At 50.7% G+C, this 26,357-nt stretch overlaps 2 protein-coding genes across 3 annotated transcripts in view; both read left to right on the forward strand.

Annotated features, from left to right (window-relative positions):
* Window positions 1-26,357, forward strand: part of FAM161B (FAM161 centrosomal protein B) — a 224,201-nt gene that overhangs the window by 154,027 nt on the left and 43,817 nt on the right. The gene's annotated exons all lie outside the window — the stretch shown is intronic.
* Window positions 1-26,357, forward strand: part of MIDEAS (mitotic deacetylase associated SANT domain protein) — a 69,149-nt gene that overhangs the window by 9,286 nt on the left and 33,506 nt on the right. The window contains exon 1 of one of the 2 annotated variants that reach the window (XM_066344671.1): window positions 16,245-16,680. The exons of the other annotated variant lie outside the window; for it this stretch is intronic. The gene's annotated coding sequence lies outside the window, so the exon portion shown is untranslated. Of the gene's footprint in view, window positions 1-16,244; window positions 16,681-26,357 lie in introns of those variants that run through there. 2 annotated transcript variants of the gene reach the window in all.

A 26,357-nucleotide genomic window follows, 5' to 3' on the forward strand; every position in this document is an offset into this window, starting at 1 on the left:
TTCTCACTGTGAGGTTCTGGAGTCAGGCTCTGGAGTTACAGCTTCCCCAGTGACAAGTGGAATTCTGTTTCCCGCCAGGACTCAAGGCCACGTGCCTGAAACCTAAGGACAGGTGCACATGCCAGGTAGACAAGTGACCATCATAGGAGCCGGACCCCATTCTCACTCAACCCCAGACTGGGACAACAGGGAAGTTCTACACTTGGGAGGAGGAAATGGGGCCTCCTCCTTGGCTACTGAAAAGATCTACATGTTGATCTTAATCTTTTTGGACATGTTTCTGAATCCTTTCGCTTCCAGCTAAACTTCAGGAATCTTGCACGCTCTGGAGAGCTGAGCATTTCATTAGCAATTGGACTTCTCTGGAATCTGAATGATTCCAGTGGAAAAGAAAAGTCATCCCAGCTTCTGGATCCTCCCTGCACATTTGATGTCATTTGAAAACTTCAGGGCTGCCTTGTAAGGACAGCGGCCCAGGCTTGGCTCTCTCTGCCTAACAGGGAGTTACAGTTTGAATTCTGTTTCTTCTCTCACATTGGGCAAGACTGGCAGGGCCTTGAGGTATTTGGGAGGCGCTACCTTGCTCTCCAGATGGGAGGTTGGAGTTTTGATTTCAGGCTTGGTTCGTGGAATGATTGAGATCGCTGGTGCCCACGCTGGCTGAGGCGACAGGATTGGGCACCTTTCCAGTTCTGAAGATGTCGACCTAGTTGAGATGTTCTACCAGATATCCTGCCTGGGAGAGAGTGAGCTAAAGGAACGAGGGCTTCGTGGCATCCCTGCCAAGGTTCCTCATCCATGCAAGAGGGTGTCGGCTAGGTGAGTGCCCACTCACTTCTTGCCCTCGTATCCTCTGGTTTTGAAATCTTGGTAATTCAATTCCAATAACCTTAGACAAAAGAATTCATTTCAAAACGCAGTTTTGAATTTACTGGACTCTTGGCTGTAGCGACCACTGGTGTTCCAAGAGTCTCTCCCCCGGTGCCTGGAAGCAGGAAGCTGTTGCCTCCATGGAGCTGGGTTCTTGCAGCCAGACCACGTGATTCCTGAGGCTGAGGCTTGGTCACCAACATGGGGTCAAGTCAGCCCCTAGGAGGGATGGAGCAGGGGTATTCCCAGCCAGTGTTAACTGCAATTCATATTGACTTACACATTTTTGGGTGAAATGAAATTGCATTAAAAGCAGAAAAGAAGTCCTGAAAGACTTGAGTTTTTTCCTACTAAAACACAGCTTTGATCATGTCTCTTCTCGTAAAATCCTTTGAGAGCTGCCCAAGTTCTGCAGGAGAAACCTCGTGTTCCTCACAGCGGTGCTTGTGGGAGCCCCCAGCCCACCTTTCTATCTCTTCTCCGTCACCCGCCCTTCCCTAGAGCCCATTCATATCCTCTGCTCCTCAGTGAGCTTTCTTTACTCCTCTGTGCCTTGCCTATTGTTTGCTCTGCCTGGAATGCCATTCCTGACCCTTTCCTCCTGGCAGGCACCCACAGAACTGGCCAGAAGTCACCTTCTTCCTGCTTCCTTCCTGAGCCTCCACCATAGCATTTCTGTGGTTGAACTTCCCCACTGTAGGGTGCTGGCATCAGCTGCAGAAGTGCTAAGCTCCTCACTGGCCTAGACCTGTGCCAGGTACCTTGTAGGTATCCCGTGGGCAGCCTGAGGGGATGTGGCTTGGGCCACGTGGACGTGGGTGGTTGGAGCTGGTTGTCTGCATTGATGGCTTCCCTTCGCACTTGATGGTGGAGCCACAGCCCAAGAGACCCTGGTGAGGGTGGGAAGGGGTTTTGGGGACACAAAACCTGGCATTTGAGTCCCCCTCACCCTAAAGACATTGAGGAGGCATTTGTGGTAGACCCTGGTTGAAAGGTGGCAGAGACTTCCTTCCCATAGGTTCCAACCCTTAAAAAAGGATAAGTACTGCCTTGTCGGATAGCTTGATTGGAGAGCATCATCCCAATGTGCAGAAGTTGCCTGTTCGATCCCCACTTAGGGCACATACAGGAATAGATCGATGTTTCTGTTTGTTTTTCTTCCTTCCTCTCTCTCTAAAATCAATAATAATAATAAAACAAGGATAAGTACCAGTTGCCCTTAATGGACCCCTTAGTTTTCATGCCTTATGCTGTTTGCTGGCTTTGTACAGGGAAGGAACTAGGGAAAACGAGTCAGGAGACCATCAGAGGAGAGACCGAGGCCCTTTAAAAGGAAGGCCCTGTTTGGTCTGGTGGTGGTCAGGACAGGCTGTGTGTCTTCTTGTGAAGGGGAAGAGGAACAGATTCTCCTGACAGTGATTGCAGAGTGCAATGGGAGCCCCAAAGCAGGGTCTTGGTTTGTCTATAAAATGAGAAGCTTAGACACCATAGGGTCCTTTCCTGCTTGAAAATTCTACAAGCCTGGCCTGACCAGGCAGTGGCGCAGTGGATAGAGCATCAGACTGGGACACGGAGAACCCAAGTTCAAAACCCCAAGGTCGCCAGTTTGAGCGCCGGCTCATCTGGTTTGAGCAAAGCTCACCAGCTTAAACCCAAGGTCACTGGCTCGAGCAAGGGGTCTGCTGTAGCCCCCCAGTCAAGGCATATATGAGAAAGCAATCACTGAGAAACTAAGGTACCACAACAAAGAATTGATGCTTCTCATCTCTCTCTCTTCCAGTCTGTTTGTTCCTCTCTCTCTGTCACAAAAAAATGAAAGAAAGAGAAAGAAAGAAAGAAAGAAAGAAAGAAAGAAGGAAGGAAGGAAGGAAGGAAGGAAGGAAGGAAGGAAGGAAGGAAGGAAGGAAGGAAGGAAGGAAGGAAGGAAGGAAGGAAGGAAAGAAAGAAAGAAAGAAAGAAAGAAAGAAAGAAAGAAAGAAAGAAAGAAAGAAAGAAAGAAAGAAAGAAAGAAAGAAAGAAAATTCTACAAGCTTGTGAATGGAGGCTTGCAAGTGGTGTGTTTATGGTGCATCACAGCAGATAAGCTATGCAGTAGTTACCCGGGGTCTGCATGCCACTTAGAGATTGCTGTGGAATAGCATCTTTCCCAGCAGGCTGAGGAGGAGGATTTTCTTTCTTAAAAGATTTTCTTTCCTAGAGTGGAGCTTCCCTTAGGGCTGAGCACACAGTGTGCATGGGCCTACTTGACCAATGGTAAGTGCATGGCTTATGTCATTTGCAAAGCATGTTTTCAGATCCTAGAACATAGTATTTCCAAAATCTCCTTTAGAAATTTAAGTGTGTCTCTGTTTTTGGTTTCTGGACGATCAGCTTGGGAAACCTGAGGGAGGGGGTTGTTTCAGGAGGGGCAGAATGTATGATCTGCCTTTGTTTCTACCTCCACAGGGCCTGCTTCCCCCTCCAACCCATCCCAATCCTTTACCTTCCTACCCACATTTCCCTGTCTCCCTTTTTTATCCCTCCACAGCCAATTAATTGTAATACCTCCAATGTCTGTTCAGTCGTAGGGTGAGCACTCCAGATGCCCAGCCGACTGCGGAGTTGGGAAAAGTGGATTTTAAGAGTAGACCTTGACTGGTAGGATTGGGAGGTGTAGTCAGGAAAACTACTTTGGAAAAGAGACAATCCAGATAATTCACACAAGAGTGTATATAGATACTTTTGAGAGAGAGAGAAGGAGAGAAAATAGAAGGAGGGGAAACATTGAGTTGTTGTTCCACTTATTATGCATTGATTGGTTGATTCTTGTATATGCCCTGATGGGGCAACCTTGGCGTAATGGGGAGGGCGCTGTAATCCACTGAGCTACCTGGCCAGGTTCAAAAGAATATATTTTTAAAATATAGGGTTTGAGCTATAAAAATGTTAATTTTCTTTTACCTATTAGTAGTGTTCTTGGGAATTTACTGAAAGAAAATAATTCTAAAGAGGAAAAGAACTCTATGCACAGAGATATTTACAGCAACATTGTTTAAAGTAGCAAAAAAAAAAAACAAAAACCCTGTTACTAGCCTGGATGTTCCACATGGCATATAATTCATGATATCAAGACTCAGGGAATATTGTGCCACTGTTAAATTAATATGAAGAAGATAGTAATTCATGGGAAAATGTTGATGAATTTTGGTGGAGAAGTGGCTTCTGTTTTAGGAGGCAGAATTGCACATTACACTTGATGAGTGCCTACAAATGGATTACCTTGGCTGTAATATAAATTGGCATAAGGTAAATACTGGATTTAGGTGAAGCGGCTATGAATGAAGTATTTGTGTAGTTGAAATTGCTTTAGTAATATATATAGTATATATACTTACAAAAAAAGACCTTAACATATAAAAAAAAAAAGACCTTAGTATATTAAAGACTTTGGCTCTGGGTGGGAAGCAGGCCAGGGGTGGGAACTCCAAGCCTCTCCTCTGTTACCTGGAAGACAGAACTGCTGTGTCTTAGCCATCCGCACCGCAGGGGCTGGAGAATTAAGATGGGCTAACGTGGGTCTTCTAGAAACTGGAGGTTTTTAGTAACTTCACAGGCTGGCTCACTATAACTGCGGCGCTCCCAGCGTGGACTCCGCTACAGGCGACTTCCAAGTGGCTTCAGAGCCCCAGATGGTTGTTCCCACCTGAGTTTCCACAGTGCAGTGAGCACATGTGGCCCTGAGGCTCCTCTCTCAGCTGCCCGCTCACCTCCAGGCTGCCTGGCCCTGCAGGCGCCAGCCTCAGGGGGAGGCAGTGATTCTCTTTTCTGCAGTTCACACAGGCAGCAGGGAGGATGTGCTTTGCAAACTGACCTCCTACAGCCCTGCAAAACCCAGGTGGTGCTCTAGCGAGTTACTGTCTGGGGTGTTTCCAGTGCTGCATGTATTGATTATGGTATTGAAACTTAGCCTCATTAAGCCCCCCACGTTTATCCAGTCTGCCTCTTGCTTTGAAGGCAGGGCCCCTGACCTCTCATCTTGCCATGAGCTCTGTGGGGACTTGCAACTGCAAGTGTGGCCTTGTGGCTGAGCAGCTGACCCTTTTCTGTTTGTTTGTATCTCGGGCATTGCAAAGCCTCAGGATGCCCAGTGAACAGCCTTGTCATCCACCATTCCCCTTTGGGCTTGCCTCTGTGTGTGTGTAGCCTTTTCTTCTCAGTGGGGAACTCTTTTGACATGTGGAGGGCCTGTTTGGAGGGCTCATGATCATTCCTTTCCTGTGACCAGCACCATTCAAAGCAGGAGACGGAGACTCCTCAGTGCAGTTTTGAGTTCCAAGAACTGGAGAGCTCCGAGCAGGCCTGGAGCAGGCAGGCCGGAACCTGCAAAACGGAGGCCACTGCAGCAGAGCGCATGTGGAGAGATGGCCAGGCCTTGCTGGTACCCTGGTTATCTCAAGCATATATCTGCAAGGCCAAATTCCAGAAGTGTCAAAGATTTGGATTATTTATTTATCTTTTTGGTTCCAAGATTAGATTGAAATAGGACCTTGTAGCTGGAGGTTTGCCAGATCAGAGAGAAATTGGAAGGCGTGTGGGTTCAGGGTTTGCCTGGATACTCATCAGGGGACGCAGGCCAGTTTCACAGTTTTCACAACACATGTGCTGGTGTATGTGTTTGGAAGCAGGGGTGGGGATATCCATGTGCTTCTCTAGAATCGCGTGCTTATTCCTAGATGCTCTGATCCAGTCTCCATCCTCTGCAGTGATCTCTGGCCTGCTCCAAGGAGATCATTGCCTGTGGTGTATTAACTGTCACAGAATCTAAGTAACAAGCCCCCTTCCTGAGCCCAGGACCCAGCAGTAACTGCTCATCTCAGTTCCCTAATTTAGAGACCACGTGCTTGCCTCAGGGTTGTCAGCTCAATTTCTTGAGGCTTGAAACACATTTCCATAGAAATAATGCTATAAATGGTAGTTGGGTGCTAGGCTAGCCCACAAAGAGCTTTGTTGTCACCTCTGAAGTTGCTGAAATAAGGTATTAGTAAAATTGAGAGCGCAAACACAGCAAGCAGTAAGAATGAGCACCCAGGACATTCACTGTGTGTAACTTTCTTTGTCGAGAGGTACCTTTTAAAGCTCTCCTGATACGGGGAGCTCTGGGACCCTTCTCCTGTCCACAGTCTTAACCCCTCCTCTCCCAATTTACTTTCCTTTTTCCTTCATCATCAGTTCAGGAGCCTGGACCTCTCTGTCCCCTGGGATCTGGGCTGGGGTATTTTTATTATGAGGAAATGCTTGTCAATGGCCCTTACATCATCAATATCATCATCATTGTTAGTTAAACCATCTTTTTTAAAAAAAGTTTTACTTATTGATTTTACAGAGAGAAGAGAGAGGTTGGGGGTGGGTGGTGAGGAGGACGAGAAGCATCAAGGTATAGTTGCTTCACTTTTAGTTTTTCATATGTGCCTTGAACTGGCAAGCTCAGGGCTTCAAACAGGCGACTGACCATAGCATTCTAGGTCAATGCTCCATCTACTGCACCACTACTGGCCAGGCTTATTTAAATCATCTTGACCAACAGAGTAAACATTATACCTTAGCAATTTACATTGTTCAGACTTCTCTTCTGATTGCCGCTAATATTTTGGTGGAAGTTTTAACATATTTTCTAAGTTTACCTTTGTTATTTCTTTTTTTTTCTCTGAAATTGGAAATGGGGAGGCAGTCAGACAGACTCCCGCATGCGCCCAACCGGGATCCACCTGGCATGCCTACCAGGGGGTGATGCTTTGCCCATCTGGGGCGTCGCTCCGCTGCGACCAGAGCCATTCTAGCACCTGAGGCAGAGGCCATGGAGCCATCCTCAGCGCCTGGGCCAACCTTGCTCCAATGGAGCCTTGGCTATGGGAGGGGAAGAGAGAGACAGAGAGGAAGGAGAGGAGGAGGGGTGGAGAAGCAGATGGGCGCTTCTCCTGTGTGCCCTGGCCGGGAATCGAATCCGGGACTCCTGCACGCCAGGCCGACGCTCTATCACTGAGCCAACTGGCCAGGGCCACCTTTATTATTTCTTTGTGCTGCTTTTGTCACTGAAGGTTTCATCAAAGTGTTTCATGTGTCAGTCCCTTTTATTTATTTATTTATATATATATATATATATATATTTTGTGTGTGTGTGTGTGTGACAGAGATGGAGAGAGACAGGAGGACAGATAGGGACAGACAGACAGGAAGGGAGAGAAATGAAAATCATCAAGCCTTCATTGCAGCACCTTAGCTGTTCATTGATTGCTTTCTCATATGTGCCTTGACTGGAGGGCTACAGCAGACTGAGTGACCCCTTGCTCAAGCCAGTGACCTTGGGCTCAAGCTGGTGAGCCTGGTTCAAACCAAATGAACCCGTGCTCAAGCTGGCGACCTTGGGGTCTCGAACCTGGGTCCTCCGTATCCCAGTTCGATGCTCTATCTCCTGCGCCACTACCTGGTCAGGCTATATTTCATTCTGTTATCATACCATGCCATAATCTGAACGGAGTTCGACAGGTGCTATGAGAATCCTTTGTAAAAATTCCTTTGTGGCGAAGTTTTAGATTATTTTCATGGAACCTGGTCCTGCAACCGTAATTACCTGGTCAAGGTGTTAAACTCTTGTAACACAATGCCAAATCCCATGCTAGAGAGCTTTGAACAGTTTACAGTGGCACTGCAATGATGTGCAGCTGTGTACTGATGGCCCTGCCAACAGCAGCTTTCTTGTTTAATCTATTTATTTTCACATTGACTCTGGCCATAATGGGTCCTTAATGGTGTCCTGATTTGCATTTCTTAAATTGCTGCTGAGGCCGTACATTTTTCCTCCTGATGATTTACTGTTTGTGTTTCCTCATGTGTCAAACCATGCTCACCTCCTGCCAGTGCGGAGCCTCCCCACTTCCATCCATGTCCTTGAGCCGCTTTTATGTTGGGAAACAGCAAGTCCTGCCTTCCTCACGGCTCCCACCCTGGGTAAGGGCCTGCTCCTCACCTGGGCTAACTCATCTCCACACCTGCCTAGTTCCCCACCTCGACCGCTCAGGCCCTCAGCCGTCTTGCCTGGGACTGGTGTGATGGGAGAGAATGTAAGGGACAGACACTGGGGGCCCTGTGGTGGAGGCCAAAAGGGAGGCTGACTCAAGGCAGGGGCTTGTCTGAGTGGTTCCAGAACAGGTTCACAAAGTGATCTCCTCCAAGAGAGTTTGGGAGTAGCCATAGGCTGTTAGGGCTGCAGAGGGCACTGGAGTTTATCTGGTCTTATGGTCACGGACTGGCAAGGCCTGTAGGGAATAGGAGAAATTTCAATGACAAAGGCTGGCTGTGGGTATGATAACAGCACAAGTGAGATGACAAACAGCAGCCTACCTGTGGCCTTGCAGGGGGTGGGATCTGGGGGATGTTAGAGTCCCATCACAGTGCCACTGCTAGTGAAGTGCTGGTACCTTCATGGCGCTTCCCCCCTGGAACTGAGACTCTGCCCCGCCTCCAAGAAGGGTGGGCTCAATGTGGCCAGGATTCCTTTTTTTTTTTTTCATGACAAACCAGCTATCTGGATTTTTTAGCTTGAATCTCTTGATTTAAAAAAAATATTGACAATAGCCTGACCAGGCGGTGGCGCAGTGGATAGAGCGTTGGACTGGGATGTGGAGGACCCAGGTTTGAGACCCCGAGGTTGCCAGCTTGACCGCGGGCTCATTTGGCTCGAGCAAGGGGTCACTCGGTCTGCTGTAGCCCCCGTGGTCAAGGCACGTATGAGAAATCAGTCAATGAACAACTAAGGAACCGCAACGAAGAATTGATGTTTCTCATCTCTCTCCCTTCCTGTCTGTCTGTCCCTATCTGTCCCTCTCTCTGTCTCTGCCAAAAAGAAAAAAAAAGAAAAAAAATATTGACAATAAATTTAAGTCGATTATAATAAAACTACCGTATTCCCCCATATATAAGACACACTCTTTTTCTAAAAATTTTAGGTCTAAAAACTGGGTGCGTCTTATACAGTGTAGTTTTTTTTTTACTTGCATTTCCCGCTTTTTCGTGCCAATGAGGAGTTGTATGAATTTTATGATGAATAAAACTTGAATTCAATAACTATGTAATACTTTTTGGGGCCAAATTTCAGGCCCCAAAATTAAGGTGTGTCTTATACATGGGATCATCTTATACATGGGGAAATACGGTATATGGGTCAAATAAAATCTACTTAGGGGTGAGAATAGCTTGTGAGCCTCCAATCTGTGACCCCCTCATTATTTGGTTTCCTTACTGGGAGAGCACAAGCCCAGAAGTGTCTTCAGACAGCAGAGAAGGACTGAGGGAGTCCAGCAGTCCAGTTCCATCTGTGTGACCTTGGAAAAGTGTTCAACTTTTTGAACCTTAGCTTGCTTATTTAAAAAATGGGGACAATGGCTTTCTCTGAGGGTGCTGAGTGGATCCAGTGAGCTGGCATCATGTCAAGCATTTCGTAGGTGCTCAGAAAATGTGTTGATAGGTCCTGCGTGCGGTCATCCAGAAAATTAGAGGAAGAACCAGGCTCAGAACTCTCCTCTTTTGACTACCAATTCAGAGCTCGTTCCGTATCGCATTGATCTGCTTTCATGGAGTTTCCAGAGGTGTCTGGGCACAGGCGCCCTTTTGATTCCGGGAAATTGTAGGTCATTTATAAAAGTTTGATTGATTGTGCAACTGGACTGAGCTCAAATAATGGGGGCTCTCAGCTCTGTGAACTTTGACCTGCAGGCCCTGGAACCCAGGGATCAAGCTTCAGTGTAGTAGTAGCAGTAGTAAAAGTACCACACACCATTGCACCTGAGAAGCTAGTGATTATAAGATGCACCATGATGTTCTGTATGGCTATGAAGGAGACAGCGCTGCTAATTAAACCACGACGTGCTATCAGTTGTAAGATGCATCCTGATTTCAGAGATGTTAAAATGAGGGGAAATGTGTGCGTCTTAGAATGGAAGAAATAGAATAGTAATAAAATTAGTAATAATAAGTCTGTTAAACTATATTGCTTACCTCACATTTTCACATTTATTACTTTATTTGTTCCTTTATCAACTGGCATTACTGAGCACCCACCATGTGCAGGCACGGTGTAAGCCCTGGGGATACAAGGTGACTGAGACCTAGGCTGTGGCCTTCGGAGGCTCTGGTGCTAGTAGGGAGATGGCCTGGTAAGCAGCTGTAGGACCATGTGTAGGGGATGGAGTAAGAATAAACAGCAGGAGGCCATGGGAGTTTAGGGGAGGCAGTGGCTGTTCTGAGCCTTGCAAGCATAAACTGAGACCATTTTGGATGCCTGCGATTGATTTAGGAAGTGCTCTTGGGGGAAGGGAGTGAGGGAAGCAGGCTGGGGCTGGGGAAGAAGCTAAGCCAGGAAGGATGTTTTGCAGCTGGATCCCACAGGGAGCCATGGAACATGAATTGTACCACCACGGATTTGATCCCACCTTAAGGCAACGTGGCTGAGCATTTGGACCAAGGCACCCCTTCTTCACCTTCCTGCCCAAGTCAATCATTGGCTGTTTTGTTCTCTTTGAGAAGGGGACAGCTGTAAAATCTTAAAAAAAAGAAGGAAGAAAGGAGGGAGGGAAGGAGGGAGGGAGGGAGGGAGGGAGGGAGGGAGGGAGGGAGGGAGGAAGGAAGGAAGGAAGGAAGGAAGGAAGGAAGGAAGGAAGGAAGGAAGGAAGGAAGGAAGGAAGAGAGGGGACAGCTGTGACCCTTAGCAACTGGAGGAGGGCACAACATACTGATAAAGGGGATCTGAAGGGGCTCCAGCAGTGTGCACTCCAGTATCCTTCTTCTGCTCGGGGGCATTAAGTAAGGCTTCCTGGAAGAGGTGCCATCCAGCTCAGGTCTAGTAGGAGGCTAGGTTTTGGGTTGAACCCGTGGATAAAGGTGGAGGGAGCATCTGCGGTTGCTTGGCTGTGTGGGCCTGCAGCCGGAAAGTGGGGCAGGCAGGGTCATGCCGGAAGTGTGAGCACCTGACAGGCTGGCTACCACTGTCAGGTTTTTTCAGTAAATGATGGGAGCTATTGAAAAGCAATGTGATCACTCTGATAGCAGTGTGGATGGTGAGTGTGCAAGACTAGAAGCAGAGAGAGCAGTTAGGAGATGAGACAAAGTGATAGTCAACACTTACAAAGGACTTAACATGTGCCAGATACTGTTTTAAGCGCTTATCATCCCCATTTTGCAGATGAGAAAACCAGGTGGTCAAGTACTTGGTCATCAAGCTAGTGTGAGCCAAGATTTGGCCTCAAGTCTCAGCCTGTTTTTTATCCTGCACACCCCATGAATATAAATTTTGGATTTTAGTCTATGATGTATCAGTATTTGTTTTCATTTAAAAATAATGCTTTAAAGCACGTCCCAGTGGATCTCAGGAGTTCCATTCTTCCTTCCTGGCCCACTGCGACAAGGTAGGAAAGCTGAGCTCCAGAGAACGGCTGGTGAAGGAGGCTGTCCGGGTCTGTGGCGGGCATGGAACTGTGTTGAAGCGAACGGAGGCCCTTGGGAAGCTGGCAGCTCTGGCTCGGTGAAGAAAGGGCGTTTCTGTCCTCGTGGCCTTGCCTGGCAGCCACACCTGTTTTGTCCTTCTCCCTATACCCAGCCAGACATCTCTCCCAGAGTGACAACAGCAACTGGGGACATCTGCAGAAGCTCCCCTCAGGCCTGACAAAGGCACTCAGAACCTGGCCCAAGTCTGTAAGAGAAGAAAGCGGGGGAGTGTAGGTGGGAGGGCCAAGAGACATGGACAGCTGGAGGCTGGTGTAGCAGGCATGGCCCTGCCCCCAAACAGGTGAAATAAATATGAACTGAAGAGGAGGGTCCCCTGGATTTTCTTTTCTTTTTTTTTTTTTGTATTTTTCTGAAGCTGGAAATGGGGAGAGACAGCCAGACAGACTCCCGCATGCACCCGACCGGGATCCACCCAGCACGCCCACCAGGGGCAACGCTCTGCCCACCAGGGGGCGATGCTCTGCCCCTCTGGGGCGTCGCTCTGCCGTGACCAGAGCCACTCTAGCGCCTGGGGCAGAGGCCAAGGAGCCATCCCCAGTGCTCGGGCCATCTTTGCTCCAATGGAGCCTTGGCTGCGGGAGGGGAAGAGAGAGACAGAGAGGAAGGAGGGGGGGGGTGGAAAAGCAAATGGGCGCTTCTCCTATATGCCCTGGCCGGGAATCGAACCCGGATCCCCCGCATGCCAGGCCGACGCTCTACCGCTGAGCCAACCAGCCAGGGCCTCCCCTGGGTTTTCAAGGGTGAACGACAGTGCAGGGACTTCTCAGCACACAATGGCTGAACCTAATGACTGGGTGGTTTTGAGCTCTAGCTCTCTGGGAAAGGACATGACAAGAAGAGGTAAAGAGGGGAAAACAGCTATCAAAGGAAGGTCTCTGTTCAGGCTGGGTAGGCAGCACTATGGAAACGCTTGGTAGAAAGGACACAAAAGCAGGGACACCAGTATGGAACACTGAGTCAATGCTGGAAAGAGTCGCCCTGGACAGACCTTTCCAGAGGTCACCCTGAGGCTGGTAGGGTGGACCTAGGATCTTTACAGAGGGAAACAAAATCTTGCCTGGACTAGGTTCTTGAAAGGAAGAAGAAGCTGGTTTTGGAAGAAGGGGATTTAGAAAGGAAATCAGTAACCTCTTATATGAGCAAAGCATGATACAGTTATAAGGCAGTGTTTTGTTCTTTTGATTCTCCCAAGTCCCTAGAAAGTGAGCATTGTTTCCTTAGTACTTTACAGTACATCTGTTACAGGCTCAGAGAAGGTAAGTGTCAACTTCCCAAGATCATACAGCACATTAACTTTAGTTAGGCAGGACCCAGAGTCAGTCCCAGCATTGTGGGCTTATGATTTCCTCAACTGTGGTTGTACCCTAATTCCTCACACTCCGGTAAAGGTTGGTTATTCACTCAGACACACCATGTGTGCTGGCCTAAATGGAAAGGTCCTGACAGAGGAGGGACAATAGCAAAGGACAGAAAGGCAGGGATGGGATTCGAGGAGAAGGAAACCCCTCTTTTAAATAGTGAGTGATAGCAGCAGAGAGTTAATGGAGGTAGGTGGGTGGTAAGAAGCTGGCTTCCCTGGAAGCTTGTTTTTCTTCTTTATTTGGATATAATTCATATACCACTAAAGTCACTCAGGCTGTCCCAGAAGTGGACACTGGTGATGGCCTCTCCGGGCTGTGATGTGTCACTCTGAGCAGAGTCCAGAGAGCTCATGTAGTCCCAGGAACTCTCTAATGCCGTATCTACTCTCACTGGGACCCAGAGCTTGGAATCCTGACTAAGGTGCTTTGCTTCCTGGAGTGTTTCTCAGCAGACACACTCCCTGTGAACTGGAAGTCTGTACTCCTCTCTTTTCTGCAGTTTGTGAAGGTCAATGGTGGAGAAAAAGCCCACTCTTTGGGTAAGGTCCCTTCTTTTTCCTCCCCCAAAGGACACCCTTTTTGATTGCCCCAAAAGCCTGTAGGCAGGGCTGGAGCTTCTAAAACCAAAACTTTCACTTCACATGTCAGTGATTCTGCACTGTCATATCTGCAGCAAAACTGACCTCCAGGGCTTTCTCGGAAGAGCCGCAGCTTTCTTTAACACATCCTCATCTGCCTGCCTGGGAGAGGTAGGCTTCCCCTGCCAGGCAGGGGCTAACTGGGCAGTCCTGAGCCATCTCCCCCCACCCCTCACCAAGTCCCTCGTACTCCCCCTCTTCCTTCCTGAGGTGGCCTGAATTTGGAAGTTTAGGTGAAGGGATAAGTTGCCCCAACAAGCAGAGCTCCAGGTTGCTGACTTCTGTTTCTCAGGCGTCCTGCCACCTGCCTCTACTCCCTGTGCAGCTTCCTGGGCCAGACACAGCAGCCCAGCATGGGACAGGGAGGAAGTCCTGGCGGGACTAGGCTGGGGAGTGCCCTTTGGAGAGGCTCCCACTTGTTCCCTGGAGGCTGGGCCCTGGCTCCATGGTAGCAGGCTCTTCTAGGAATGTGTCCTCAGCTGGGTTTTCTGGTTGGTTGGGAACATCCCTGGGCTGATCTGTACTGGCTCTCCCGGGCTCACTCAAGGGGCTAGGCCCTAGAGGAAGGTCAGTATGGCCATTGGTCTGCAGAAGAACCTGGCAGCAGCAGGCACTGGAGACCAAGTGGTGTTTGGATGAGGCATCAGTGGGAAGGAAGAAACGAGACAAGTGGAAAAAACAAAAAGGTTTTACACTAAGCCTCTACTTGAGAGTCTAGCCTCTACTTGGGGGCCTGCATACCTGGACACCCCAGTCCTTTCATTGCTCACTGCTTTTCTCTAGCGGGAGATGAAAATAAGAGCAGAGGTGACAGATGATTGGCTTGACCGGTGACCTTCTGCAAGTCACTTAACCTCTCTGAACCTCAGTGTTGTCATCCATAAAATAGGAGGGACAAAGCTCTCTCACACTTAGTTGTTAAGCAGTGTGTGTGGGGACTGTGCTTTGAGAACTATCAGGAACAAGACTGACATAGCAGACGCTAAATCTGAGAGCCTGGGCTTTTCCTTTTGGAAGTGGTTTCCCCGGCTCTTCCATTCACTTTTTACAACCACAGAATCATGGATTGTAAACTGGAAGGCGTTTCAAGAGGTCATCTGGTCCAGTCCCCTGGCATAATTATCTTTATTTTGCAGATGTGACTGTTAGAAGTTGTCATTATTTCTTTTTTACTTTTTTAAAGATTTTATTTACTGATTTTAGAGAGAGAGAAAGGCGAGGGGAGGATCAGGAAGCATCAACTCCTAGTTGCTTCATAGTTGCTGTAGTTGTTTCTCATATATGCCTTGTCTGGTCAAGCCTAGGGTTTTGAACTGCTGATTCTAGGTTGATACTTTATCCACTGTGTCACCACAGGTCAGGCCTTTTTTTCTTTTCTTTTTTTAAAAAGAGGAAGAGGGGGTGAGAAAAAGAGAGAGAGGGAGAGAGAGAGACATCAGTTAGTTGTTCCACTTATTTATGCATTCATTGGTTGATTCTTGTTCATGCCCTGACTAGTGATTGAACCCGTAACCTTGATGTATTAGGAAGACACTCCAACCAAGGGAGCAATCCAGACGGAGGTTGTCATTACTTTGACATATCTGTCACAGAAGGGTGCAAATTAGACCCTTTCCTCCTGGGTGGGGTGCGAGCTCGATGCACACAGGTGCTCAGGGCAGCACAGGGGTAGAAGAGGGCAGGCAGGTCATGCCCCTTTCCGAGCAAGTGTGGGTTTTCGAGGACTAGGCAGAAAGCCTGAGGGGTGTCTCTGTCATCCACTGGGGGGGGTGGGTGAGGGAGATGCCCTTGCCCTGCAGGCTCAGAGGGCCAGTGAGGATCACATTTTGCTGTCCCTCCCCATCTCCCTGAGAAATCAAGGGATGCACCTGCTTGTCAGGACTAACCACAGGGGAAAAGTGGCTGCCAGAATATAGCATATTCTTCTCTGGATTTTTTTTTTTCTTCAAAGGAAGATCTTCTTCTGACTCATCTCTTTGGAAAAAAACAAAAACAAAAGTGGAAGGAACTTGGAAAAATAGCGCTGCCTCCCCTGGACTTTTCTCTTGGCCTTGGAGCCTCACTGAATGTGGGGGCCTGCAGAAACCTCCCGAGTGGCTGAAATGTTTCCCATCTTCCCAGCAGCCAGGCAAGGAGGCATGGGGGAGAGTTGAGAAAGTAGGGGAAATGTGGCATGCAGGGAAAATCTGTCCAACTCTGGCCTCAGTTGCTAGAATTAAACCCAAGAGCTTTTCATCACCTAAGTAATTGAGACGTGGGTCTTTTATAAGGGCTGGGGCCAGTTTCTCCACAACCTCTTCACCACTAGGACGCTGCTGAGCCAAAAGTGAAACTTGGGAAGACTGTTAATAAAGTGCCTCGGAGAGGATTGTGCATGATTTACCGTATCCAAAATCGGAGAATTCTCTCTAGAAGAAAGCGACTTGTGTCCTCCCCAACATCACACACACACTTTCCTGGCAGGCCCATAGGGTTTCCAAACATTTCGTCACTGTCTCCTCCTGACCTTGGTGTGAAAGTAACGAGCCGCGTGGCCTGTTCCAGCAAAGCCATTGGGGGCGCCGGCCTGGGCCGGGGGTGGGTGGCGACGCATTCTGGAGTGGAGGTGAGGTCGGCTGGAAATCCCCAGCCCCGGCCAGCCGCTGGAGGTTTAAAGACGCCTTCCCCGGCCTTATTTGGTCGCAGGAAGTGGGCGGCGCTGGGCCTGCTAGTGGGGAGGCCGACCAGAGACAGTTGTGCTGATGAAGTGGTAGAGCTGGTTCCTGCTCGCTGCTGTGCCGTGCACGCCGGCCGGCCGCTGGGGCTCCGCGCTCCCCGCCGCGAGTTGTGCAATCCTTTGTAGCACCTCAGAGTCCTCCTCCTTCGCTGTTGCCTCTCGCCCTCGCTCTCTCTCTCTTTTTTTTTTTTCAAGCTGTGAGCTCAACCGATGAGTCAGAGCAGTGCAATCCTGACACTGCATCGCAGGACTGGGGGTGACACGGAGGGAGGGAGACCGATCGCGAGGCGGACACCACCGGCGCGGGGTGCGCCGGGGCTCCTGCGCTCTGAGCGAGGGGTGACAGCCCGCGCGTCCTTCCCGGGCCTTGCCAGCAAACTTCCCAGCCTTGGGAGGCGCGGACTGGTGGAAGCCCTGCGAGCGCCGCGGGGAGGCGGCGGCGCCTGTTTGTTTTTAAAATCGGGGAGTGCGTGCAGGCGGCTGGAGTCGGAGAGGCGACCGAAGGCGGCGGCCCATGGCGAAAAAGGGATAGCCGATGCCAGAGCTCGGGCAGGAGCAGGTAAGTGAGGCTGCCGTGTCGACGGCCGAGGCCTGCACGAGGCGAGGCGCAGCCCGCCCTGGCGCGGCAGCCAAGGGACCCCGGGATGCGTGCAAGCGGTGGCGGCTGCGTGCTTGGGCTGCAGCTTTGCAGGCGCGGCCCGGAGCTGGGACGCGGGGCTGCGGGGGGCGCGGCGCGTCAACTTCTGCGGCCTGGGCGCCTGAGCGAGTGTGCGCGCGGGTGTAGACGTGCGCCGGCCGCCTCGCGGCCCGCCCTTTCGTGACCCGCACTCCAGTCTGCAGCTGCGTGTGCAGCCTCAACCCGCCTCGGTGTTTGTGCAGCTACGCAGCTCGCGCGCGGCCCCCGCCCACCCGGGCGCGGCCCGGGCAGGAAAACCCTCCCCAGCTGCGGGGCCCGCGGCGGCGGCAGCGGCTCAGGAACTCGGCTGCTCCTCCTCCCTCTGAGCGAAACGTGGTGTCCACAGAGACCGGCTTGCGTGACAGTGCTCAGGCCCAGGAGGCGTGGGGAGGGGCTAGCGAAATGGAGGAACTTGGCACGGGAGCCCCTTCCCCTTCTTCCAGCGTGCACGGGAAAGTGGACATGGAAACTGCCCGCGCTGGCAGCTTGGGGACAGAGGTGAAGGGGTGGCAGGAAACAGGCAGAGGCCTGAGCTGGAGCATGGAGGGCGGGCGGGCTGGCCTCCGAGGACCCCAGCGCTGCGGGCGCACCGCAGACCTGTCATTCCCCTCGCCGCCCCCGCTCGCCCGCGCGCTGAGGCCTGCGGAGCTCTCCCCGCGCTTCACCGTGTGCTTGCTTTGCTGGCGCCTGCCCAGAACGCGGGAGCCCGGGTTTTGTCTGGCCCCTGCATGTGGCTGGCTTGGTGGAGGTAGTCAGACCTCCCTACCCACTCACCCATACAGAAGCGTGTGCACCAGGTTGAACCTCTGAGGACCCCTACCCAGACCTCGGGAGGAGGGCCTGGTGCTACCCTGGGGCTTTCAATCCTCAGCCCCAACGGAGCAGACCTGGAGGAGATACCTGCCACTCAAAGTGAAGGCCACCGGGTATTCCAGCCCAGCCTCCAGAGTGAGCTGCTGGGAGAATGAAAGGGGAAGTTACTCGCCCCATTTAAAACTTTGTTGGTCACAACTCTGTTGACTACTTCCTCCTTCTTGCCATCCCACATTGGACTTGTGTGTCAGGCTGTGGAGCCTCGCTCAGGGGCTGGTGGGCTGAAAGGAGAGCTGGCTGGCCCTGGGTGACTATGGAGGCTGGCTTGGCACGTGTATGCAGGGGATCCCTGTTGGCAGTTTGGGCTGGGGGGGGAGGGAGGTCTGGCTTGCTCCAGCAGGGGGAGTCTGGTATGGTAGCGGCCTGAAGGTCTGGCCTCTCCATGTCCCTGCAGCTTCAGGGTTGAGATTGGAGGCCTGGTAAAGGTGGAAGAACTATAGGTCTGAGGAGAAGCCTCTCCTCTCCCGTGGGCCCAGGCTGAGGGGAGAAAACCACCTGTCTGCTCCAGAACCTCCCAGGGCTGGCATGGCACATGCACCTTTAGAATCAGAAATGCACCCTTTCTGCAAGGTCTTAGATGGCTTCAGGAAGAAGGAGAAAAGGGAGACCTTCCCAGGTTGAGAATTCAAGGGTCCTCTTTTTTCTTCTGCTCGGGACACTGAATGACAGGGCTGTAAACATTCAATTACTGTGATAAACCATCTCTTTGCATGGCCCTGGCCCAGTCGCCACTCTAATTGCTTTGGCCTCTGGCTGGTTACTCTAGTCTGAGTAGCTTCCAGGGGACAGGGTGGTGAAGAACCTGGAAGGTGCCCTCCCACCCTCCACCTCTGGAGCTTGCCCTGGGACTGCCTGCCCACTTCCAGTGTGGCCTCTCCAGCACCAGGCTGAACCCCTACTCCCTGTGGCTGTTAGCCCCTCACCCCACCCTAGGACAGAGTGCCCTGGAGTGCCTGTGGGGATGAGAGTTCAACTTTTAAATATGAGATTTATAAATAGCTGAGTTTGTCCTGGCCTGGTAGGTAGCTCAGTTGGTTGAAGAGTGGGCCAAGGTTGCAGGTTCGAGCCCCAGTCGGCACATATGGGAGTCAACCAGTGAATGCATGGATGGGTGGATCAACAAGTCAGTGTTTCTCTTTGCTTTCAATCTTCCTCTCTGAAATCAATCAATAAATAAAAATTTAAAAATAAAAATAGTGTGTTTATTAACCAATGTCACCCCAATAAATTCAATAAAATTTTTTTTAAAAAGCAGAAAATAAAAGTAGCCTGAGTGTTTTGCCTTGTGGGCTACTGCTTTTAATAAATGGAAAGGGGAAAAAAGAAAGATAATACAAAGTTACAGACTCAGCTGAGGGCCTCCTGTGGCTGCAGAACCCAGGGAAGGTCTTCCCAGTGGAACCAAGGCCTTTGGGCCTCTTGAGTGAGAGAAGAGAATAGGAGAAGGATTGGGGAAGCCCGTGAGGCTTAATATCCTGGAAGGGGAATGGGCCAGGATTCTTTGGCCTTGATAGCCCCTTTCCTGTAGTGGGGTCTCCCAGAAGGAAAACTTGCTCATGGTGGAGTAGGGATGACCACAAATAGCTGGGAGTTTCTCCCTTATACTTCTGTAGCCCTGTTTTAAATGCCAGTTCTTTGGAGAGGTTTCAGTCTTCTCAACACTTATTTCTAATTTATGTAGTCATTTGTGTATATACTGTAGAGTGGTAATCAAGAACATCAACTCGGAGCTAGAGTCTCTATACCTCCTTCACAGAGTTGCAGTGAGTATTCTACGAATTACTATATATACATGGAGTGCTAAAAGCACATTTCAGTCTTAACTTGCCTCTGCTCTAGAGTTAGCTCTGTGTTCCCACAATGCCTGCGTCTAGTATGTGTTGAACAAATAAATGAAAGATCTCCCTCCAAAAACTGTAGACTTAGCATCTGATGGGCCCAGTGAGTTCTGCTACTGGGACTCATACTGTCCCAGTGATCCTGGTGCCTGCTGGTGAACTCAGTTCCCTGGCACTGCCCTATGGCTGGCCTTCTGGAGAGTGTGTCTTGATCATCCTGACCCTAATAGGACCTCAGGGAAAAGGAGTGTAGACAGAGACTCCCGCCTGGGAATCTGCTAACCTGGGCATTTCCTTTAGCCAGGCTTGTAGGCACCCTTCCTGTGCGTGAACGTGCATCCGTATAGAAGCAGCCTGGAAGCTCCTTTCTTCCCTGACTCACCAAAGGCTGCAGGAAATGTAGCCAGTGGTCTCATTCTGATGGAGGGCTTGCTTCAGCAGCAAAGCGCTGGTTGTGTGGGGTTGAACTGAATAAACTGTGTTAGTACCGGCCACATAGCTCAGTTGATGAGCATCATCTTGATGTACAAAGGTTGGGGGCGGGTTCAATGCCCGGTCAGGGCACATACAGGAACAGGGTGCTCTTTCCGTCTCTCTCCCTTCCTCTCTCTATACAAAATCAATAAATAAAATTTAAACAACAACAACAAAAAACAAACCCAACTCTGTGTGCTGGGCTAGAGCTATGTGGAGTTTGCTGAAATCCCCAATTCTCACTTAAGGGATCAACATTTGCATTTGAAGCACCATCCAGGATACCTTGAGACTGTGAGGTCATTTTATGAATCAGAAGCATTACAGCATAACTTCGGTGTTAGAAATTGCCATTTGGAATTCAGATCACCCTCCCTCCACCCCCAACGCACACACTTGTACAGGGGCTCTCACAGTCATACACTTGGGAACAGTAACAGCAAAACTTGTTCACACCTACTTCCACCCCCACACTCAGATCACCATTCCTGGGTGGTGTGTGGACAGTACCTGGGCCGTAACTGAAGGAAACCTAGCTAGTGCATGAGAACAAGGCCTGGGCAGACCTGGATTTATATTCTAGCCTTTTCACTCACTGGGTGGCTTTAGGAATTGCTTAATTTTCTGAACCTCAGTTTCTTCATCTGTAAAATGGGATGATGATAATGCTTCATAGGGTTGTTGTGAAGGTTAAAAAGGATCGTGCATGCAAAGGGACTGTCCCATCGTGAGTACTCAGCAGGTAATGGCTAGCATTTCATCAGTTCCCCCCAAGTTCAGCTGTCTTTTGCTCTTCCCAGGGAAGAGGAAATGAAGGGTGTTCTGCCTGTGGTAGGAGGGCAGAAACTCATTTTCTGACTCCCTAGGCCTTGGCCACAACTTGTGTGATCCACTCATGCCTAAACCAGCCCAGACCCTGGTGCCTATGCACCTCTGCAAGCCATTCTGTCCCTGCTCAGCTTCCCAGAGATCAGATTGTGCTATCAGGAAACTGCCCGCCCAGGCCTCAGGCTGAATTGCTCACGTGGGTAGGAGCAAGGCTGCTTTCTCAGCCAAGGAAAAAAGTCCCCTTGCCTTTGTTTCACCTGAAGCCTTGCAGTGTGACTTCAGTGGAAGTTTGGGTGGAGCCTGGGGTGGGAGTTGTCCCTCCAAAGAGCACTTTGGCTCTTTTACCAATTGAAATAGAGGGGGTGTGCACCAAGATATTATATAAGAAGAAAGTTGCCACATGTCAGAAAAGAGCTGGGGATTTGCTGGGGTGGGGAGTCTCCCTGAGGGGCGTGCTTGCTGGCTGTGGTTTGCAGAGGCTGGTGGGGAGGAGAGGGGCCGAGGGGCCGAGGCTTCTCTGGCAGTGCTTTTTGCTCTTGCTCCTCCTGAAACAGCCTGGTACTGTGGTGGGCCGGGGAAGGTGCTCCCGGTTTTCTCTGTCTTTCTCTCCAGCCACAGGGAGCTTTATTTTTTCTTGGTGTGAGCGTTATTTTTTCCAGGCAATGCTTCTTCCTCCAGGAGTCTCAGGAAGGGGGGAAGGGAGTAGCCTGGGCAAGGTTTGTCTGGGTCAGAGCTTAGGGAGAGGGAAGTGTGCCAGGCTTACAGCCAGAAGGGGGTTCCCTCTGAGGCTGCCCACCTCCTCTGGGGAAACAGGGTCCAGAGAGGAAGGGAAATGACGAGGGATTTCGATTCCCAGCTTGTTTCAGCAGCTGGGCAGACAGAGGCTCCAATCCAGACTGCTGTTGCCAGAATTTGCCAGTTCCTTGGAGGGGGAAGGCCCTAGAGCTCAGAAAAGAGCTCAGAAATGCGTTAGTGGTAACTGGAAAGCCTGAGAATGCTTGTAGGCTGGTCTTTCCCCCCCACCTCCCCAACCCCCGACTCCTACCCCTCTCCTCTGCTGCGGCTTCTCCTCCTTCACCACCCAGTTGCTGGTGGCTCTGGGTGGGGGATACCTCGCTGCAGCTCAGATCCCCTTCCCCACCTGATCTTGCTCTGTGTAACCTCCCCAGCTCCTGGGAGTCGTCCTAGAGCCAGAAAACACTTTGGGACATCTAGTCCAACTCCTTCACTTTCAAATGGGGAAGCTGAGAGGCCGTGAGTTCCTTGAAGTTCCCATAGTCTGTTTGCACTTTCACCCAAGAAGGGCGAAAAGGGGAGCTGTTGTGTGGCCTGCCCTGTGTCCCTGCCCCTCCCAATCTGGAAGTTGGGAGGGCCTCTTCAGTGCAGGAAGAGCCCAGAGGAATACTGTCTCGGCTCCTGGGTGTGGCTCAGCCCTCAGCTGGCTCCATAGTTATTTATTTGTCCGTTTGTGTGTGTGTGAGTGAGTTTTGCGGTTGGGAGTCTGGATCTGAGGGAAAGCAGAAGTACCCACGCTATGTCAGCTATGCAGTGCACAGATTGGACCTTACAGGGGCAGTCGGGAGAGGAAGAAAGGGGTCAGAGGCCCCTCTGCTCCATGGCTGCTAGTGCTCGCTTTTGTCTCTGCAGCAGTGCTTGCACACTTGAGCGTAAACAGCCTGTCCATGTTGCTGGCAGCTGCCTTTCTTTGCTGGCTTTGGGCAGAAGAGGTGCCAAAAATAACCAGACGGGCACTTCCACTTGTGGGACATCCACTGTGGTGGCCTCAAGGCAGGCTTGCTAGCTCCCTGCAGCCCCCCTCCCCTTCCTCTGGCCCCTGCTCAGACTTCCTGTGGGTACCCCTTCCCCAGCCACCCCAGGTGCTAGTACTTTCCCTTTTATTGCTCTTAGAGTGAGCCCAGGAGGGTGGGGACCCCATTACAGGCCTAGAAGCTCTATGAGGTATTATCTGGGGACTCTTGTCCCACCAGCTGAGTCCAGGGGAGGCCTGTGCCTGGTATGCCCATCCTGGGTTCCTACGTCAGATGTCCCACGTGTCTGTAGAGCCTTATGCTATCGCTGGGACTCCTAGTCTCCTTGTCCTGCTCCTGCTCTCAGCTGGCTGTTGAACTGGAAGAGTCAGACCAGCCAGTTCCCCACCCTCCAGGTGCTGAAGACTGATAGTGAGGCTTCTCCTGCCCAGCGAGGGGGAGAGGAAATCACACTTATTGGGTCCTTATCTGTGCCAGATACTTCGTGTATATATTAACCTTATTTAATCCCACGGTAACTATGAGATGAAACTGTTATGCCCCCTTTGCAATAGGGAAACTAACAAAGAGGCTGATGGTTAGAGAAGCCAGGACACATTTTCTCGGACCCTGAAGTGCCTCTCTACCTTTCAGCTCCCATACTTAGGGCTATTTTCCTGTGCACAGGGAACCGTGCTTTGACTGTTGGAGTGAAGTGCTAATGGTAGGAATTCAGGCACCATTAGACTGCCTGATAGTGGAGGTATTTGGAGCTGGGAAGGGTAGGAAGACCCTCTGAAGCCTTTGTGTCCAAACACTTCACAGGGCAGCCAGAAGCCCAGCCTGCGCCGTGAGGCCCTGCTGTGGAGGGCAACTGGCTGTGGGGGTCAGCTGCGCATGCATGTGTGCGTGTGCATGTGTGCGTGTGTGTGTGCATGTGTGTGTGTGTGTGGTGGGGAGGGGGTGTTGGGGGAGTTGCTTATGCAATGGAGGAGTGGAAAGGCTTAGTTTGGGCCTCCCAGACACCTTAGAAGCAGCTCATTCTCCCCAAACATCCCAGCCTCTGTAGCCCTAAGAACATCTCTGGGACCACAGGCTGCAGGCAGGTGGGTGCTTGGGTCTTCCTTGCTGGCTGCTGGGTCTGACCCCAGGGCCCAGCATTCCAGCTGGCTTGCTTGGCCCAGGTCCCAGAGAGTCTGCTTAGTGTGTACTTGGGGCTTGGGCTGGATGTTCTGCTGGTGCCCGATGCCAAGGGCCTCTGGGTGTATTTCAGGAACAATAAAGAATAAATCAACACAGGAGAAAAGGCCCTGCAGCAGCTGCTGAGAGACTGGAGAAACGAAAGGAATGTTTGAGCATTTGGCAGAGGCCCTGGTTCTTGACCGGGGCCTGAGAAAGGGCGTGACACTGACTGGATGGCTGGGCAAGTGAGGCAGGTGGCACCCCACGCCTTCTCTGCAGCCCGTCTACCAGGCCCCAGGCGGCCACGCGGCGACCCACCCCCTTGCTGGCAGCAAGTTTTTATGCTTCTTGGTCACTAGCATGTATTGGGAAGCCATATTGTCCTCGTTTGTTTTTTCCTCAAAACCGGCAGGATGCTCCCCGCCCTCTGGCCATCAGCAGGTCTTGGTTTCATCTGGAGCTGGCCAGGCAGGAGAGCCTGGGCTGATGAAAACACCACTCTAGACCCCCCTGCTCCACCTCCCTACCGAGAAGGAAATGAGACAGACGTCAAGGACCGGGTCTGAGGGAGTACTGAGTATGAGAATATTCACCTGGGAGGCCCTGGCCATAGCTCTACCCAAGTAATCAGCCATGTGTCCTGGGGCAAGTCACTACCTCTCAGAGCTTCCGTTTCATAAGTCATGGAATAGAAATTTGGACCCATGATCTTTGGAGTAATCAGGTACTATCTGTCTCCTTTATTCAGGATATAAAATCACCAGCTTTTATTTAGTAATTTCAGTTCTTGAGAAGGTACCCATCTCAAAGCCTGAGCAGAGAAGAGGGTTGGTTTGGCTGGGTTCCGGTCCTGGCTTTGCCTCTATACTACTGTGACTTCACACGACTGATTGACTCCTTGGATATTCAGGTTTCTCGCTGAGAAAGGGGAGTCATAATGCCTACCTTGCACTGTGTAGAGTGCTTGGCATGTAGTAGCACCCTCACAGAATGTTAGAGGCAGTAAAGATGGTGAAGTAGAAAGCCTTATTTTTGCGGTGTTAGGATTTCATCTTGGTTCTAAGCCCTGCCCAGTGTCTTGCCAGAGATGGGGCCTGTCTAAATGGAGACACGAAGCATTGTTTTTGGAGTCCTTGATACGGGCCCTGCATGTCCCTGGCAGTGTGTCTAGCTGCAAGCAAGTTTATTTTCTTCTCTGTGCTGCTTTCTGGAATGAGGAATTAGACTAAGCGAACTGACATACCTTGATATTTGAAATCTGTTCAACTTCCCCAGTTGGGCCCTGCTTTGCTGGTTGGCTCTGAAAAGTGTGAGCCACCTTTCTGTTTGTGGTATGGAGGCTCTTATTCCAGAGTGAGATTCTGCTGACCCTGCGACTCCCAGCTCACCTCAGAAGCCTGTGGGCTCTCTCCCACCTTCCAAGGGTTTTTACAGATTCCTTTTTTTTTTTTTTTTTTTTTAAGTGAAAGGTAGGGAGGCAGACAGACAGACTCCCGCATGCGCCCTGACTGGGATCTACCCAGCAAAACCCCCTACAGGGGCGATGCTCTGCCTATCTGGGGCCACTGTTCCATTGTTTGGGCAACCAGGCTATTTTAGCACCTGAGGTGAGGCCATGGAGCCATCCTCAGCACACAGGGCCAATTTGCTCGAACCATTTGAGCCATGGCTATGGGAAGAGAAGAGAGAGAGAGAAGGGAAGGGGGAGGAGTGGAGAGGTCTCTTCTCCTGTGTGCCCTGACTGGGAATCGAACCTGGAACTTACACACGCTGGGTCCACACTCTACTGCTGAGCCAACCGGCCAGGGTCACAGATTCCCCCAATACTGAGGGGAGCCTGTTGCTGATGGACTGGGACTTGGACTATTTCTTGGAGAAAGTGTTATATACTGTGTTCTACTTGGAAAGGCCCCCAGGAAAAGCAGTAACTCTGGGAGGGTGCATGAAGGAAGAGGAGGGTCCACAGCTGGCTTTGTGTGGTTCTCATGTGTAGCATGCCTTCTGAGGCCCACAACATTCATAGATTTGGGATTTTTCTGGAAGGATGATGGAAAAGCCAGGGACTTTTAAATCAGACAACAGGGTTTTCAATCTTTGTTTCTACCATCTTAACAGCAGAGCCTCATTTTCCCTCTCTTGAATGAGGACAATAAGACACCTTGATGGGAAGTTCTTATGCATGGGTTAGGTTAGGGTACATCAGGAGCCTGGTATGGGGGAGTGCTCTGGAAATGTTAGCTTCCTTCTTTTGGGAGGGATCTGCCTTTTGGATTATCTGTAGACTGGTTTGGGGAGTGAAAATATTTGCCGGTGGCCATTTGTCCAGGGAGAAGCAGGCCTGCATAATAAGCTGTTACAGCCCCAAAGGTCTCTCCCTCCCTCAGATGTTTTGATTCCGGGCTCAAGCTTGGAGTCAGGTTCTGTGTGTGCCCCAATATGGGAATGGGAGAGGGGCTCCCCAGGCATTTGCAAAAGTCTGTGATCTGTGGCTTCCTAGGGCTGAGTGGAGGGTGTGGGATACATGGTCCGAGTAAAGAGAGAGTGGTCTTTCTGAGCTGTGAGAACTTGACCAGTTACTTTTAGCCTTCATTTCCTATAAATTCCCCAAATTTCCTTC

Source organism: Saccopteryx leptura, chromosome 6 (assembly GCF_036850995.1).
Source record: "Saccopteryx leptura isolate mSacLep1 chromosome 6, mSacLep1_pri_phased_curated, whole genome shotgun sequence".
Taxonomy (NCBI): Eukaryota; Metazoa; Chordata; class Mammalia; order Chiroptera; family Emballonuridae; genus Saccopteryx; species Saccopteryx leptura.